The sequence below is a fragment of the Triticum aestivum genome, chromosome 3D, assembly GCF_018294505.1.
Source record: "Triticum aestivum cultivar Chinese Spring chromosome 3D, IWGSC CS RefSeq v2.1, whole genome shotgun sequence".
Lineage (NCBI taxonomy): Eukaryota > Viridiplantae > Streptophyta > Magnoliopsida > Poales > Poaceae > Triticum > Triticum aestivum.
Window position 1 is genome coordinate 296,559,589 of NC_057802.1, and position 6,858 is coordinate 296,566,446.

Here is a 6,858-nt window from a genome sequence, read left to right on the forward strand (position 1 = left end):
TAGATGCACATAAGTACAATAAAGAACCAATCATGGAGCGGTATACCTTATGATCGAAGTCAATACCATTTTCATCAGTGCATAGATGGCCATTTGTGGGCATAGGAATTTTGACGCCTTTGCAATCTTGCATGCCGAATTTCCTCAGTACATCCTTGAGGTATTTCTCCTGAGATATGAATATGCCATTGCGCTGTTGACGAATTTGAAGACCTAAGAAGAATTTCAATTCTCCCATCATAGACATTTGATATTCTTCACTCATCATATAGGCAAATTCATCACTATAACGTTGGTCAGTACAGCCAAAGATAATATCATCAACATAGATTTGGCACACAAACAGTTCACCATCATAAGATTTAGTGAAAAGAGTAGGGTCGAGTGAACCGGGTTTGAAGCCTTTCTTCATGAATAATTCCTTCAAAGTATCATACCACGCCCGAGGGGCCTGCTTGAGGCCATAGAGGGCCTTATTGAGTCTGAAGACTTTGTCAGGATGCTTTGGATCTTCAAAACCTGGGGGTTGAGCAACATATACTTCTTCCTCAAGCTTACCATTGAGGAATGCACTTTTCACATCCATTTGATATAAAGTGATATCATGATGGTTAGCATAAGCAAGTAATATGCGAATAGCCTCAAGTCTAGCAACAGGTGCAAAAGTTTCATCGAAATCAATTCCTTCAACCTGTGTGTAGCCTTGAGCTACAAGCCGTGCCTTATTCCTCACCACAAGGCCATTTTCATCTTGCTTGTTGCGGTAGATCCACTTTGTGCCAATGATATTGTGCTTGCGAGGATCTGGACGTTTGACCAGTTCCCAGACGTTGTTGAGCTCGAACTGATGTAATTCTTCTTGCATGGCCTGAATCCACTCAGGCTCCAGAAATGCTTCATCTACCTTAGTGGGCTCTGTGATAGAGACAAAAGCATAGTGCCCACAAAAGTTAGATAAATGTGAAGCTCTTGAGCGTGTGAGAGGACCTGGTGCTTCAATGTCATCGATGATCTTTTCAACTTGCACTTCTTTTGCAACGCGAGGATGAGCTGGTTGTCGTCGAGGAATTTGATCAGCATTTTCTTCAGCACCATTTTTCCATTTCAGGTGCATTAGCTCGACGTTCTTCACGTTCTGGAATGAATTCTTCAGCAGATTCTTCGGTAGGAATGACATCCTCAGTAGCCTTGAACTTGATAGATTCCTCAGGTGCTGGTTCATCTATCACAGAAGGTAGGTGCTCTCTTTGCGAGCCATTAGTTTCATCGAACCGCACATCTACAGTTTCAACAACCTTGTGAAGAACGTTGTTGAAGACTCTGTAGGTGTGCGAGTCCTTTCCGTAACCAAGCATAAAACCTTCATGTGCTTTCGGTGCAAATTTAGAGTTGTGATGAGGATCTCTAATCCAACATTTAGCACCGAAGACTTTGAAATAACTCACATTGGGTTTCTTGTCAGTGAGGAGTTCATAGGCAGTCTTCTTGAAGAATTTGTGAAGATATACTCTGTTGATGATGTGGCACGCAGTATCAATTGCATCAATCCAGAAACGACGAGGCGTTTTGTATTCATCAAGCATAGTGCGAGCCATCTCAGCAAGAGTCCTGTTCTTGCGCTCCACGACGCCATTCTGCTGAGGAGTATAAGGAGCAGATAACTCATGAGTAATACCAAGTTCATCAAGATAGTCATCAAGACCAGAATTCTTGAACTCAGTTCCATTGTCACTTCTGATGTGCTTGATCTTCACACCAAAGTTGGTTGAAGCCCTCGAGGAAAATCGTTTGAAGACTTCCTGCACTTCATGTTTGTAAGTAACAATGTGTACCCATGTGTAACGAGAGTAATCATCAACAATAACAAAGCCATATTGAGATGCATCATTTGAAACTGCAGAATAATGGTTAGGACCGAAGAGATCCATGTGAAGCAATTCAAATGGTCGAGTAGTGGTCATGATAGTCTTCGCTGGATGCTTAGCCTTTGTCATCTTTCCAGCTTCACAGGCTCCGCATAAGTGATCCTTGAGGAATTTGACATTCTCAATGCCAATGACATGCTTCTTCTTTGCAAGCGTGTGCAAATTCCTCATGCCTGCATGACCAAGTCGTCGATGCCATAGCCAGCCTTCTGAAGCTTTTGCAAGTAGGCACACGGCTGGTTGTGGTCCTGTAGAGAAATCAACAATATACAAGTCTCCTCTCCTAAAGCCTTCGAAGACTTTGGAATTGTCAGCTTCCATAACCACAACACAACGATACTTGCCAAAGACAACAACCATATCAAGATCACAAAGCATTGAGACAGACATGAGGTTGTATCCTAAGGACTCGACAAGCATGACTTTGTCCATGTGTCGATCCTTTGTGATCGCAACCTTACCTAGACCCAATACCTGACTTTTGCCTTTGTCAGCGAAGATGATATGCTTCAGATGCGATGGAGATAAGGGAGCATCCATCAATAGATTCTTGTCACCAGTCATGTGATTTGTACATCCACTATCGAGGACCCACTCAGTGGCTTTGGGTTGATCATCCTGCAGATGAATTAGTGCAGCTTACGAACTTCATATACTTCATCAGTGAAGAATATGACATCACAATTCATCAGATCAATTTCATCAAGCAACAGAATATATGAGGACGTGAGAAATGAAAGTTCATTTCTTCATGATTAGCCTGCGTCCTTTCAGGCATTTTCAGGTCTCCAGCAAATTCTTCAGACGTTTACGCACGTCTGGAGACCTGACCCTGCAGAAGAGATTAGTTCTTTTTCTTCACCACCCACATCTGAAGGGGTGGCAAAGAGTTCATCACTCTGCGAGCTCCATACGAGAAAGGTGGCATAGAAGCCAGCCCATTTCGTTTCACATAAGAGGAGTTAGGATAAGCATATGAATAAGCAGAGAAATTCTTCGAGGACTTATGAACATAATGGTTAGAAGAATAATGCTCATATTCATAGCCCTTAGCTCTTCCCTGCGAAACAGAGTTGTTAGCACGATGATATTCATATGAGGACTTTGATCCTTTTGAGGAATTTGATCCACGTGAGGAATTTGGTCCGTATGAGGACTTGGATCCATATGAAGAATTTGGTCCATATGAAGAATTTGATCTGGGGTTCCTATTCTTCACAGGTGGTGTCATGAGGACATTCACCTGAAGACTTTCAAGGCACCTTTTGGGAACCCAGATTTTCTTCATAGGGGAACCGTTCCTGCAGTTAGTGCCAACATATCTAGCAAATACTTCACCATTCTGATTTTTGAACAGTTTATAGTTGGAGTCAAATGACTCATCAGAAGAATGAGGAGATTCACATGTAAAGCCAGATAAATTGGATGGATCAACTGGAGGTCCCTTTGCAGCAACCCATGAGGTTTTGGGGTACTGCTCAGGCTTCCAATATGTACCATCAGCATTGAGTTTCCTCTCAAAGGCAATACCCTCTTTCCTAGGGTTCCTGTTGAGGATCTGCTTTTTAAGCACATCACAAAGAGTCTGATGCCCTTTGAGGCTTTTGTACATGCCTGTCATGTACAATTCCTTCAGCCCTGCATCATCAGTGATACTAGCAATGTCCTCAGATGAGGAATTAGTGATAGCAGAGACAGTTGAAGAATTTGTAGCATTAGAAGCATTTGAACATTCAGGTGAAGAATTAGCAGATTCACGTTCAATGCATTTCAAACATGGAGGAACAAATTCTTCCTGAGAAGCGCTGATTTGTTGAGCAAGTAATGAATCGCGCTCCTTCTGAAGATCTTCATAACTCACTCTTAGCTTTTCAAGATCTTGCTTTCTTTGAAGAAATTCATAAGAAAGCTTCTCATGATCAGATAAGAGAGTGTTATGATGACCTTGAAGGTTGTCAAACCTAGTCTGAAGTCTCTGAAGATTTTCAGTCAAGGTTTTAGTGCGATCCATTTCTTCACCCAACATATCATCACTTTTGTCTAGCATGTTTTGAACCTTTTCAAAAGCCCTTTGTTGTTTCACAGCAATCTTAGCAAGTTTAGAATAGCTGGGCTTGAGGTTTTCATCAGATTCATTCTCACTTGATTCAGAGGAGGTATATTTGAGTACCTTGGCACCCTTTGCCATGAAGCAATAGGTGGGAGCGTAGTCATCATTGCCTTCATCAGCCTTGTTGGTGAGGTCATTTTCTTCAGAGTTGAAGATAGACTTGCTGACGAATGCAGTAGCGAGAGCTAGGCTCGCCACACCAGATTCGGACTCCTCAGATGCCTCCTCTTCCTCATTTTCTTCAGACTCAGCCTCAGAGTCCATTTCCTTGCCAATGAATGCCCGAGCCTTCTTGGAGCTGCTCTTCTTGTGAGATGAAGACTTTGAGGATTTTGATGATGAAGACTTTGAGGATTTCTTCTTTTTCTTCGCATCATCAGAACTGTAATCCTTGTATTTCTTCTTCTTTGATTCCTTTTCCCACTGAGGACAATCTTGAATGTAGTGTCCAGGTTTCTTGCATTTGTGACAAAGCCTCTTCTTGTAGTCACTGGATGAGGAATCATTGCTCCTTGAGGGTTTTCCAAAGCGACCACGTCTTGAGAACTTCTGGAATTTCTTCACGAGCAGTGCTAGTTCATGGCTCAGTTCTTCAGGATCACCAAGGCTGCTACCAGAGTCTTCATCTTCAGACTCAGAAACTGCCTTGGCCTTCAGTGCACGTGATCTGCCATAGCTCGAACCATAGAGATCTCTCTTTTCAGCAAGCTGGAACTCATGAGTATTTAGCCTCTCGAGGATATCAGCGGGATCAAGTGACTTGTAATCAGCACGTTCTTGTATCATCAATGCCAGAGTATCAAATGAGGAATCAAGCGATCTCAGCAGTTTCTTCACCACCTCATGGTCGGTGATGTCAGTGGCACCAAGTGCTTGAAGCTCATTTGAGATGTCAGTGAGGCGATCGAAGGTTTGTTGAACATTTTCATTGTCGAGTCTTTTGAAGCGGTTGAAGAGATTGCGAAGAACATCAACTCGAGAGTCACGCTGTGTTGAGACTCCTTCATTGACTTTGGACAGCCTATCCCAGATAAGCTTAGCAGTTTCCAAAGCACTCACTCTTCCATACTGTCCTTTGCTCAGATGGCCACATATGATATTCTTCGCTTGAGAATCGAGTTGCTTGAATCTCTTCACATCAGCAGCATTCAGAGAAGGTGTGACTGAGGGAACACCATTTTCCACAACATACCAGAGATCGTTATCAATTGCCTCAAGATGCATTCGCATCTTATTCTTCCAGTAGGGGTAGTCCGTCCCATCGAAGGTAGGACACCCAGCAGAGACCTTGATCATACCTGCGGTCGACATAACTAAAACTCCAGGCGGTTAAACCAAAATCACACAGAACAAGGGAGTACCTTGCTCTGATACCAATTGAAAGTGCGTTATATCGACTAGAGGGGGGTGAATAGGCGATTTTTATGAATTCTTCACTGAGGAATTTGCGGGTGAGGAAATTCCTTAGCGAAGAACTACTTGCAGCGGAATAAGTACTCAAAAGTAAACATAACAGAACACAAGCATGGTCATCATGATGAAATGAAGACAAGCACAGAGTACAGAAAGCGTAAACACAGGATAACACAGGATGAAGACAAACAGACTGAAGAAATTGAACTGAGGAAATTGAGAAAGTCTTCAGTCAAAGTCTTCAAACAGATATGAACAAGCACACAACACAGTAATGAGGAAATGAAAGAGTTGAGGAAATAGAACCAGTAAGCTTGGTGAAGACAATGATTTGGTAGACCAGTTCCAACTGCTGTCTCAGTTGTACATCTGGTTGGAGCGGCTAGGTATTTAAACCTGAGGACACACCCACAGTCCTCACCGTATTCTCCTTGAGCTAAGGTCACACAGACCTCGCCCAATCACTCGTGGTAAGTCTTCAGGTGACTTCCGAACCTTCACAAACTCGGTCACTCGGCGATCCACAATTCCTCTTGGATGCTCTAGACCATGACGCCTAACCGTCTGGAAGAAGCACAGTCTTCAAAGGTAACAAGCGTCGGATCCACGCAGGATCAATCTCTTCAGTGATGCTCAATCACTTTGGGTTTGTAGGTGTTTGGGTTTGGGTTTTCCTCACTCGATGATTTTCGCTCAAAGTCCTCGGAGGATGGGATGCTCTCAAATGACAAGTGTCAGTTTCTCTCGGAGCAGCCAACCAGCTAGTGGTTGTAGGGGGCGGCTATTTATAGCCTAGGGAGCAGCCCGACATGATAAGACATAAATGCCCTTCAATGATATGACCGTTAGGTGGGTAGATATTTTGGGACAGCTAGCGCATAGCACAGCAACGGTCGGAAATTTGAGTATCAAATTCCTCAGGGCTATCATGTTCCTCACTGTGTAGGCAATCCGCACTGGCGAATTCCTAACTCCTCAGTCAGAACAAATTCCTCAGAGACCAAAAGAACTTCGTCTCTGACACTGAAGAATATGACTGAACTGTATGAGATTTCCAATGGCTTCACTCGAAGGGATTGGTAGGTGTAGGATTTTGAGTTGAGCATCACATGGAAATTTTTCCTTAGTATTTCCTCGACCCGCTTTAACAGTACGGTGTTTCCTATGACTCAAGAAAGAGAAAATGAAACTACGAAAACAAAAGTCTTCATGCTTCATGTTCCTCGAATGATTGCCAAGTCTTCAAGGTCACACCATTTTCTTCACTTTCAAAATCTTCAGAAAGTCTTCAGAAATCCAAAGTCTTCAGTCGAAGAACTTCATTTTTAGGGGTCGACTTTCTCTGTAAATATCAAACTCCTCATAGACTTATAGACCTGTGTACACTCATAAACGCATCAGTCCCTTAAC